This window comes from Abramis brama (genome assembly GCF_963993115.1).
Source record: "Abramis brama genome assembly, chromosome: 2".
In the NCBI taxonomy this organism is placed as follows: Eukaryota; Metazoa; Chordata; class Actinopteri; order Cypriniformes; family Leuciscidae; genus Abramis; species Abramis brama.
The window spans coordinates 6,505,608-6,518,220 of NC_139964.1; the positions used below are offsets into that span (position 1 = coordinate 6,505,608).

A 12,613-nucleotide genomic window follows, 5' to 3' on the forward strand; every position below is an offset into this window, starting at 1 on the left:
TGTGTGAGTGTACGTACGTGTGTGTGAGTGTACGTACGTGTGTGTGAGTGTACGTACGTGTGTGAGTGTACGTACGTGTGTGTGAGTGTACGTACGTGTTTGTTTGTGTACGTACGTGTAAGTGTACGTACGTGTGAGTGTACGTACGTGTTTGTGAGTGTACGTACATGTGTGTGTGTACGTACGTGTTTGTGAGTGTACGTACATGTGTGTGAGTGTACGTACGTGTAAGTGTACGTACGTGTGAGTGTACGTGAGTGTGTGTGTGAGTGTGATTGTACGTATGTGTGTGTGAGTGTACGTGAGTGTGTGTGTGTGTGAGTGTACGTACGTGTGTGAGTGTACGTATGTGTGTGAGTGTACGTACGTGTGTGAGTGTACGTACGTGTGTGAGTGTACGTACGTACGTGTTTGTGAGTGTGTGTGTGTGTGTGTGTGTGAGTGTATGTGAGTGTACACGTGTGTGAGTGTACGTGTGTGTGAGTGTACACGTGTGTGAGTGTATGTGTGTGTGTGTACGTGTACGTACGTACATGCGTGTGTGTACGCACGTGTGTGTGTGTGTACGTACGCGTCTGTGTGTGTGTGTACGTACTTGTCTGTGTGTGTGTGTACGTGCACGAGTGTGTGTGTGTGCACGCGTGTGTGTACGGTTGATGTACGTGATTATCTGTATGTGTGCATATCTCTCTTTACACAATTATTTTTGTTTTGAAATAAAAGTTATCACTGCTATGAGTTTGGTTTTTTGAGTTGGCATGCATAATATGGGATACAGAGATTGACAATGTACTGTATGTAGTTAGTTTAACTTCAAACTACTTTATTGGCATAAATTAGGTTTTCTAATAACCTAATGCACAAAAATAAACAATAACTATTACAGAGGAATGATTCAAATAAGAAATATATAAGGTAATTTACACCGTGAAGTGCAACAGAATGTGAAAAACTTTTAAAATACTACACAGATATTTCACAATATATAGCCTACTCTGTAATTCCTTATGTTTACCTTAGATCAGGCATAGTTAAAACTATGGATATGCGCTCTACCACTTTTTGCTGCTTTCATTATTACTTTAGAGTTGTTTTAATACTTTATCATTTTATTAAAGTATTATTTCAAATTTGCACATGCGTTTTCAAGACGCGTGACGTCACCACTTAACGCAAATACGGCGCATGCGCTGTCAACGCGATATGGCGAATGCGTTTTCAACCGCATTCCTGTTTACCGTGGCGTCGACGTCATTACTGTGCCACTAACCAATGAGAAGCCCCAGGTGCGGCCCCGCCTCGATCGACGTCATCACTTTGCCCCTAACCAATAAGAAGCGTTATGGGTGGGGCTGCACGTGCAGCCCCGCCCCAGGTGCAGCCCCGCCCCGATCTGCAGGCTGCAGCCAGGTGTACTTGAGAGTATGGAGAGAAAGCGTAGAACCATGGTGTAACCACTAGATGGCATCTACAGTTCTCTGTGGAGAGGCATGTGAATTCCCCAGCTGTTTATGGACACATTTACTTTTTTTTTTTTACAGAATTTGTAACAAAAAATGTAATTCATTCAATTATAACACTTTATGTAAAATAATATTTAAACAATTTTTTTGTCAATTTCCCATTAATTTCCTATGGGGGTCATTTTTGACCGAAGACCACAAGTGTGACTATTTTTTTACGACGACTTAACATGCTCGGATCATGACCTAATTTTTTTTGTGTGTGTTCACATAGCTAATGCCATAAAAGTCACCAAATTTTTTAACATTCCAATGAAGCTGTGATTTTAAAAAATTCAAAACAGATTTTTTGTAATCAAAATTTATTGGTGTGTATGTGTATAAAAGTGTGTTTGTATGTGTGTGTGTGTGTGTCTTTTTTGCACTCTTGATGCTGTAGAGTGTCACCCCTTTACAGCTGTATACTTTTTTTTAGGATTGTGGTCGATTTGTAGATTGTACACACAAAAATTCAGAGAATTTTTTTTTTTTTTTTTGTCAATTTCCCATTCGTTTCCTATGGGTCGGTCATTTTTGACCGAAATACCAAAATCGTTACTATTTTTTTACGACCACTTAGAATGCTCGGATCATGACCTCAATTTTTTTTTTGTACACTCTAAAAAGAGATGTGTTAATAAACAACACACATCATGTGTTGATGGTATTTTGACACATGTTGTGTATATTTTAACACACAATGTGTGTTAAAATGTAACTCTAGAATAGCACTGGGTGGAGGAGAGTTTGTGTTTATGAAAAAAATTATAGGTATATTTTATATGGTATCCCATAAAATACTCTAAAATAAATAAAGCAATACATTCAAATACATAAATTAAATCTTAATTCATGAAAACTTAACGGGTGTTTTTTGGCAGCCAATCACATCATGCCTCTTTTTCAATGTCTTTTTCAAATGCTGCTTTCACTTGTTATTAATAACCAGATTAACTTTATTTCTGTCAGACTCTACAGAAGCTCTTATTGAGAATTAACAGGTTTTGGTGTTGACGATTCATTGAATGTTTCATTTAAAGTCACCAGAATCGTGATTAGTGTCAGCTTTATTTGGGCTCTTGACCCTTGACTCTTTAACATTAGTTTTCTCTGATTGCTGTAAATGTGTATTTATTTTAACACATTTGAAACAGCAGAAATAATCATGAGAAAAATATGCTCAGATGATAATATTATCATCATGGACATGTAAGATTGATAAGTTCAGCAAGAGTTCATTATTTGAAAGATGAGTATTATAAATTAAAGATAATTTTTAAAAAGATTAACATATTGCAATTAAAGGGTTAGTTCACCCAAAAATGAAAACTCATGTCGTTCCAAGCCCGTAAGACCTCCGTTCATCTTCGGAACACAGTTTAAGATATTTTAGATTTTGTTCGAGAGCTTTCTGTTCCTCCATTGAAAGTCAATGGACGGCATACTGTTCACGTCCAGAAAGGCGATACAGACATCATCAAAGTAGTCCATGTGACATCAGTGGCTCAATCTTAAATTTATCAAGCGACGAGAATACTTTTTGTGCGCAAAAAGTAAACAAAAATAACGACTTTATTCCACTATTCATTTCCTTCTCTCTGGTCTCGAGCTATTTCACGTAGTGTAACTGCGTAGCGCATCTGTGTTGTACGTCACACGCATCACACATGACCAGCGTCGGCCAATAGTGAGCCTCAAAAATGACCGACCCATAGGAAACGAATGGGAAATTGACAAAAAAAAAAATTCATTCTCTGAATTTTTGTGTGTACAATCTACAAATCGACCACAATCCTAAAAAAAAGTATACAGCTGTAAAGGGGTGACACTCTACAACATCAAGAGTGCAAAAAAGACACACACACACACATACAAACACACTTTTATACACATACACACCAATAAATTTTGATTACAAAAAATCTGTTTTGAATTTTTTAAAATCACAGCTTCATTGGAATGTTAAAAAATTTGGTGACTTTTATGGCATTAGGTATGTGAACACACACAAAAAAAATTAGGTCATGATCCGAGCATGTTAAGTCGTCGTAAAAAAAAATAGTCACACTTGTGGTCTTCGGTCAAAAATGACCCCCATATGAAATTAATGGGAAATTGACAAAAAATCCCCCCCCCCCCCCCCCCAAAAAAAAAATGTTTTAAATATTATTTTACATAAAGTGTTATAATTGAATGAATTGCATTTTTAGTTACAAATTCTGTAAAAAAAAAAAAGTAAATGTGTCCATAAACAGCTGGGGAATTCACATGCCTCTCCACAGAGAACTGTAGATGCCATCTAGTGGTTACACCATGGTTCTACGCTTTCTCTCCATACTCTCGCCAGATGGTGCTAATCTGCTTAAAACATTTTTTTTTGAAGGCCTAGACTCTATATTAAACTAAAATACTGCATTAAAAAAAAAAAAAAATACATATATATATATATATATATATATATCATTTTTTTATTATTTTCAATGGCAAAAATAGACCATACATATTGCATAAATATTATAATAAATAATATATAATATATATATATAATAAATTCAATAAAATTCTCTCAAAATACAAAATTAAAAAAGAAAAAATATTATAGAACAAAAATAAATTGCATTGGTTTTACTGGGATGGAGGAAGTTTCATTTTTAGGTGTCCGGTCACTTCTGACCGGGAAGGCCCAGGGTGTGACTCCGAAACGAAGACTGTCTGAGGATTAAGCTAGGGGCTTAAAGTGATCCTTAAGCTAGGGGCTATCTTTACTAGCATGCATACTGTAAACATTCTTTGTTCCTATAAAATAACCAAAATCGAACAGAAATCACACACACAAACCAGATATACTTGATATACTTGAATCCTGCATTTATTGGCTTCTTGAATCAGATGAAGAGATGTGTTTAGTTTTGCTTGTCTCGTAGCTCAGAATGAGGAAGTATACACAGACAGTGTCATTGCAGAAGGACAGCCTTATGGTCACGTGGTTCACGTGAGATGATTGACAGCTTTACAAACTAATGATATCGCACTGATGCAGTAATGCAGCGCAATATGAAAGACTTCGTCTTAGGTTTAACAACTTATGAAACTAATAATGAACAATATAAAACTAACACGACATAAGCTTAATTTAAAATGGCTTAGGAACTATTGGCTATTTAGAGGTGGATAAACACTATTTCCGAATTTTGGGAGGTGCGCAAACAGCGTTTACGAGCGTTTAGCCTCCACTACATCCCTGGTAACAACGTCCACCGGTGATCTCAGTCATGTTGTCTGGCCTTGAATGTGAGGTCGTAACACTCAGATGATACAGAGAATCCCTAGACATCCTAAAGTTCTCACGCCTCTCCTTAAGTTATCCCAAAATCTCCGCTTGAGTTTCGCCGCTGAACAACAACTGCGAGTAAACCTCCGTCTCCTTTGAAGAAAAGCTATATCTGCAGAATGTACAAACTGACATCACTCTTTAACAAGGCTGTCAAAGCGGAGAGCAGCAAAAAACAACTCCTGTACGATGTCGTCCACCATCTTGGCTGAATTGGTCACATGACTGCATCACATGACTAGAAATGTGTCATTGTCTTCAAAAAGCCTGTGTTTTCACAGTCATCATGTGATGGAAAAACTGTGTTTTCAAATTCATCAAATTTGGAGAGCGTTTTCAAAACTCCACGTTTTCGTTGACTCAAAACGCCGTCTCAGTGTTTCAGTGTGACTCCTTTTTTTTTTTTAACAATTGTTTGCAAAATGATAGTCAGCGATTCAAATTTCGAGCATTTCCTGTAAATTAACAAGTACATTATTAAATAAATGAGTAAATAAACAAGTATTCACATATTTGGATGTGTCATCTGCCTTAACGTCTGTTTTTAAATGAAACTTGCGCTGGTTTCTCTGCTTATCTTTCACACATATACATTTCACACATATCTCAACACTCTCCGCCCTGTTAACAGTGCAGATCTGGGTGGAACCGTTAGAGAATAAGGAAGAAGAAACGTGAGAAAGACTGACGGAGGATCTGTGCACTTCTAATGATAGTGACTTACATCACATTCAAGGAACACATTTGATCAGTTCTTGCTTTCACTGGATCGGGATCAGATCTGGCTTTTCTCTGGATATCTGAGACTGAAGTCAATCTGGAATGAAGGCTGCCATCATCATCATCTTCATCACCCTCTGCCTGATCTCAGGTCAGTTCTTCACTGCTCAGTCTGGGTCAAATAATATACTATATTACCCAGATTGATGATATATAATAACCCAGAGCAAATGATCTTGTGTTTGGCAGGTCAAGTACTTTGTGTCAGTGTGTTTGGATGCACTGGAGGGAGTTTAATGTTCAAGTGCATGATCTCAAACCAGAGAGAGACTGATGATCAACATAAAGTGAAGTATTTCTGCAGAGACAGGAGCTGTAAGATGGGCATCAGTACTGATGTTCAGAGGCGATGGGTTTATAACGGGAGATTCGCTCTGTATGATGATGAAAACAGCAGATTCTTCACAGTGTTTATCAGGAACATCAGCAGAGAGGATGATGGGGAATATGCATGTGGAAACAATCAGACATGGAGTCATGATGTTAAGTTAGTGGTGAAGAAAGGTACGTGTGACTCTTTATAACTTCCTACAGCAATTATTTATTATAGTATTAAAGGTGCAGTACGGAAGATTTTGAGTAAAAATTAATAAAAATGAATTACTGAAATTTTTTTAAAACCGTTTCCATGCCTTACACTGATTCAAAATGGTCAGATTATAATAATAATCCATAGTTCGAGCTGTCAGGTTGGATTATGCAGGGAAAATGTCAGTTTTATGTTGTATGTCATTCTTCTTTGCATGTTTCCTCTGTAAAAAGAAAAAATATATATGTAACTTCTGTGTTCAGATTACATTTTCAGATGTGTGTTTTTCTGTCAGTATGTCTTGGCGTAGGATGTAACGACTCTGATCTCAGGCAACTATAAATATACCTAAAAACAACCACAATACACATTAAAAAAACACTGCAAGGATCATGACATTGTATGTTTCACACAGAGATGGCGATAGAGAGGACAAAGTTCCCTAGTGCACCTTTAATAACACTAATAATATTTTAGATTTAAGTTCATGTCACAAGGTTTTGTTGAAATCATTTTCAGAGTCTCGTTGTGGAAAGTCTGTTATCCGGGACGGGTATCTTGGACAAAAGACGATCACTTTCCGCTGTGAATATGATGAGAAGTTTAAAACACACACCAAAGTTTTCTACAGACTGAACGAGGATCCTGTCCATGTTCTGAAGAGCTCACGATCATCACAATCATCTGAGGAGAAGTTCAGTCTGTCTGACAGTCGTAAAGATCATTTTACTGTGACCATTAGAGATATTTCTGCAGCGGACGGTGGAGATTATTTATGTGGAGTGGAGAGATACGGATCAGATCATCAACCTTCAGAAACATCAATTACTCACATAGCCTTCATTAAAGAGATTCAGCTGAATGTTTATGGTGAGTTTAGTTTCTTTTTAACTAAATAATTCTTACAGCTCTAAATAAGGAATGTAAATCCCTCCTGACATTTAATAATGTAATAAATCAACATATAAATCTCATTTTGCAGGTGAAACGTCTGTCCAGGTTCAGGCCTACTCCAGTAAATCAGTCTTCATCACGTGTAAATTTCCACAAGAATTCAAAGGAAACAAGAAGTTTATCCAGAAAGATTCATCACAGAAGATCTTCGTTGATGGACAGAATCAGTGGGTTCGTCATGATAAAGTGCACATGTATGATGATTCCAGTGAAGGACGTTTGAAGGTTTTCATCAGTGATTTAACCGCGGCTGATGAAGCGACGTACAGATGTGGAGTGAATATCCCTGATCATGATCTGTTCACTGAGATTACACTGACAGTAAATCAAGGTAAAGAGCTTCTGGGAGGACCTTCATTTTAGAGACTTACAGTATAAGAAAGATAGCTTTTTTATATACATTGTTTATTTTTCATTGTTTTGTGAATAGTTGATCATTTTCCTGCTTCAAGCAAAGCATCTGCTATTATTGGTGAAAGTGTGAAACTCACCTGCAATTTCCCCGAGAAACATGACGAGACCTTCACACACATCTGCAAAGAGAACAAGGAGAAGATCTGTGAAAGCATCAGTTCATCAGAGAAGAAACGCTTTGAGTTTTCTGCCGGTCCAGCAGGAGTTTTCACAGTGAGCATCAGTAATGTGAGCGTGAGAGATGCTGGAGTTTACTGGTGTGGAGCCGAAACCAGAGACACACATCTGACTTCTGTCTCGCTCACCAATCAACATCAACTCACTTTAACTAGTACGTACAGCGACCATCAAAAACCTGCTTGTTTAAGTAAAACTGGCTGCGGCTTTTGTGTTTTAGCTGTTTAGTGTAGTAAGTTCTGTCTACAGAAGTGTTTAGATCCGCCTGACTTTGTGTTGAAGCTTTTTTTTGTCTGTGTGGAGCACAAAGGATATTTTCTGAACATTCACGCAGATCTTATCTATACAATGAAAATACAAAACTGCACTGAAAAGCTTAGGTCTGGACAGATCTTCTGACCGATGATATCATGTGTGAGTTATGAATATGCATGATGATTTTGATTATGATTTTGTGTCCGTTGTTTCGTCATACAGTATTAAACTGCTTCACAAGACATGAAATACACATGTGCACTTCTGCTTTTTAAAGCTTAACAGCCCCTTTTTATTCTCTGCTTTTCCCTTTTTTGTAAGACATTATTGAATGGAAAAAGGAAAGTCTGGTAAGATCCAACAGATCTGTTGCTCAGTTTGAGTTGTGATGTGAAACGAGTGTGTGATGTACAGTGTGTGTATGAATGCTTGTACATGATGTCATAGTCTCACCTTGACAATCCCTTTGTGTGTTTTCAGGCTCTTCTGGTTTCTGTTTGAGGGCTTGATCCGTCTGGCTGAAATACAGCTGTAAACATGGTGAGACACACACACACACACACACACACACACACACACAAAATACTGTACATTATGTAAATCTGAGTTTGTCTCCCTCTGCTGTTCAGAAACACACATTCGGTTTAACCTCGCATTTTCTCTGCTCTTGTTCACATAGGAATCGTTTCATCATGTGGATCGACTCCAGTCCAGTTACCCACAATCCCCTCTGATGAGCTCCTGTACACGTCTGTCAGTTTCCAGAAGCATGAAGAGTCTCTCAGTAAAGCTTCAGTCTCCGTCAGCAACGAGGAGATTCACTCTGATTACACCACGCTCATTTACCACATCATGCCGAATTAATATTATTATATGAAGAAACTCTGGGGTTGCTTTACACCTCCACACTGATGCCAATACATGCTTTCCCTTAATATCTGCTGTTAGAAATCACTCCTGCTGTTTTATTCTTTCTGAAAAGAGCTGGCGACACCTAGAGGCACTGTTGGGTAAAAGCTGAAATGTTTCTATCACTGACTGACTGCTTTAAATCTGTCAAATCTTTACGCAGAAAGCTATCAGAAAGCTAATATAAAACTATATAAATGGCGCTCTGTGGCGCGGCAGAATTTTGAAAAAGGGCCTGAGCCGTTGCTGGGAATAGAGAATAATGTGTTCAAATTTTAAAAGACATGGTGATGTGTGACCCCTTTAAGTTGTAATGTGGACTCATGTATTTTCTGTAAAGCTGCTGTGAAACGATGTGTATTGTGATTGTGAAAAGCACTATACAAATAAATATGAATTGAATCATAATGAACTTGCACTGATTTAAACCCAAAATTACTTATTTATGATGAAGGAGAACAGAACTACACAGCATAAGAAAATAATTGCAATTTCTGATAATATTAATACACAGTTAGATATAAATTACAGATATAAAATAAACATATTAGGCGCATTTATGTTTAAATTCTTTATGTAAGTATAAGTATATCATTACAAAATTCGTAAGTATGTTATAAGTATAAATTCATAAGTATATCATTACAACACATTACCAATATCTAAAACTTAAATTTAGCTGCTTGATTAAAACAAATTTCAGAAATTAAACATGATAATGTGATACTTGTACTCGTAAGCATCATTTAAGTGTCCAGCATTGAAAATTAAACAGGTTGACTATGGTTTTATTACAACTATCACAGTAAAAACACAGCTGCTGTAGTATGTAAGGGATAATGTAGAGCGAGGCAGTTGTTATAGCGAATACAACCCCGACAGGCTGATCAGGACACCGATGCGAAGCGGAGCTTGAATTAGCCTGAAGGGGTTGTATTCGCTATAACAACCGCCTCGCTCTACATTATCCCACTTATTACATGGCTACTCACCAAATAAATCAATAATTTGACACAAAATATTGTTTTAAAAAGGAGTTTATTGTTTTAGAAACGACTGTATTGCTTCCGCTAAAGAAAATAGTCTGTACCGTCTCTATGGTTAGAATCCTGCGTCCATAGCAACGCTCTGTTTTTCATGGCAACAGTGAGTTACCCTTAGCAGCGGACTGTTATCAAGAAATAACACACCGCATAGAATTCAACCAAGCCATGTAGTTAGGGAAAGTTAGGATTTTTTTTGCCAATCTGCAAAAAAATTTCTTACCAATAGCTTTTTTTACCATGTGTTCCTATAGGTGTCTAGTAACACCTCCCAATTTATCCACGGCCAAATCCTCGGGAAAACGCCTGGAGAGGCAATCAAAGTTGGGGTGCCCAGACGGCCTGGGTAAAAATAATTACCTTTTTTTTATTTTTTTTTTTTTTATATATTACCTTTTGAGATGTCTAACTAGGGGTTTTTAGGGGTGCCGAATCTCTCCCAGCTATTAGTTTTGAGTAAAAATGACTCCAAGTCCATACAAAAACCACATAAAAATGGTTTTATTGAACGATTACAAAACAAAACTTACTAAATCGGTTTAAGGCCAGACACTACAGGTGAATAGAGTCAAATTTTTAACTAGCAGATATCACCATGAAACTTTCCCAGATGATTACCTATATTAAGATGAGAAAAAAAATGTAATACAAGTTTTCTGTAATTTAATGTTTAAATATGCAAATTAGGCAATATCTAATTAAATATGCGCTAATTTGCATATCTTTAAAAAAAAAACAAAATCTGAGTATTGGATAAAGCCAGGTTAAAAATTATTTTTTCATTGTGTTCACATATTAGATGGGAAAAAAATTACAGAGGGATTTATGGATATCTACTTTTGTTATCCTGTAAATCAGAATATACTGTCAATAGCCTTAAAAAAATTATTTTCGCCATGTTTTTTGGAATAAAATTTTATATAAATCAGGCTAGGAATAATATATCTACAAATCCCTCGGTATATGTCTTCATAATATAACTAGGTACAAGACTGGAGAGTTTGGTGTATATCGGTGCTACTGAAGTGGAGATTTCAGAGAGAAAAGTCATTTTGAGAAAACGGGCTTTAAAGATTTATCATCAGCCAATGAGATTGCGCATTCAGCCCTTTTACTTTCAGATTGGTTGCTGATAAAAAGGAAATGACCATATTTGGATCTGACAGTTGGATTAGAGTTACACCAAACTCTTCAGTCTTGTACCTAGTTATATTATGAAGACATATACCGAGGGATTTGTAGATATATTATTCCTAGCCTGATTTATATAAAATTTTATTCCAAAAAACATGGCGAAAATAATTTTTTTAAGGCTATTGACAGTATATTCTGATTTACAGGATAACAAAAGTAGATATCCATAAATCCCTCTGTAATTTTTTTCCCATCTAATATGTGAACACAATGAAAAAATAATTTTTAACCTAGCTTTATCCAATACTCAGATTTTGTTTTTTTTAAAGATATGCAAATTTAATTAGATATTGCCTAATTTGCATATTTAAAAAATTAAATTACAGAAAACTTGTAATACATTTTTTTTCTCATCTTAATATAGGTAATCAACTGGGAAAGTTTCATGGTGATATCTGCTAGTTAAAAATTTGACTCTATTCACCTGTAGTGTCTGGCCTTAAACCGATTTAGTAAGTTTTGTTTTGTAATTGTTCAATAAAACCATTTTTATGTGGTTTTTGTATGGACTTGGAGTCATTTTTACTCAAAACTAATAGCTGGGATAGATTCGGCACCCCTAAAAACCCCTAGTTAGACATCTCAAAAGGTAATATAAAAAAATAAATAAAAAAAAGGTAATTATTTTTACCCAGGCCGTCTGGGCACCCCAACTTTGATTGCCTCTCCAGGCGTTTCCCCGAGGATTTGGCCGTGGACAAATTGGGAGGTGTTACTAGACACCTATAGGAACACATGGTAAAAAAAGCTATTGGTAAGAAATTTTTTTGTAGATTGGCAAAAAAAATTCCTAACTTTCCCTAACTAATGTAATAATCAACGGTAAATGTGTGTTTACAACTACAATTATACTATTATTTAATATTACAAATACCCAGGCTTAACTATGGTTACTGTGGTAAAATCATGGCTAATTCATTTTTTTAAATGATAAATGCAAACAAATAGTTAATTTAAAGCTCATTAAAACACTGCAGACCGAAAATTAACAATCACACAAACAGTTAAAAACAACACACCTCAGTCTGAGCCATAGACAGTAAAAGAAATGGACACAGCGACCCCATAGACTTCAGTGGAGAAAAGTGAAGTCAATTAGAAGCTCTCACTTCCTGATGGCTGAGCATACTGCGCAGACTCAAACTGAGCTTGATGACGTAGATGTGACGTGAGCAACCCGTCTGACAGTTCCCAGTAAACAAAATTGTCCAAAAGACGTCTTTTCAAAGTCTTTGTCACAAAAGCGTATAGGCCTACGTTAAAAAATCCATTGATGAGCCAGAACGAAAGTATTTATGACGTCTTTTTTTATGTGTTCTGCACGTCTGATATAGACGTTTATCGAACCTCCATATATAGGGTTAAAAACTGGTTCAGATGTGGCCATTGTGGATATATTTTGATAATTTATGGTCTCATTTAGATATATTTTATACTGTTTCTGGACCAAATAAATACTCTCAGGATGCATTAAATTAAAACTCACGTTTATTTCAATCAATGTTATTTCCTTTTGAAATTGCAA

The 12,613-nt window shown here is 36.3% G+C and overlaps 2 protein-coding genes across 3 annotated transcripts in view; one reads left to right on the top strand and one right to left on the bottom strand.

The window, feature by feature from the left end:
- Positions 1-9,201, top strand: part of LOC311077572 (polymeric immunoglobulin receptor-like) — an 80,679-nt gene extending 71,478 nt beyond the window's left edge. Inside the window, exon 9 of the mRNA XM_084106103.1 lies at positions 8,622-9,201. The gene's annotated coding sequence lies outside the window, so the exon portion shown is untranslated. The remainder of the gene's footprint in view (positions 1-8,621) is intronic.
- The window catches only part of LOC311077565 (uncharacterized protein), a 166,518-nt gene that overhangs the window by 36,466 nt on the left and 117,439 nt on the right, over positions 1-12,613 (bottom strand). The window lies entirely within an intron of this gene.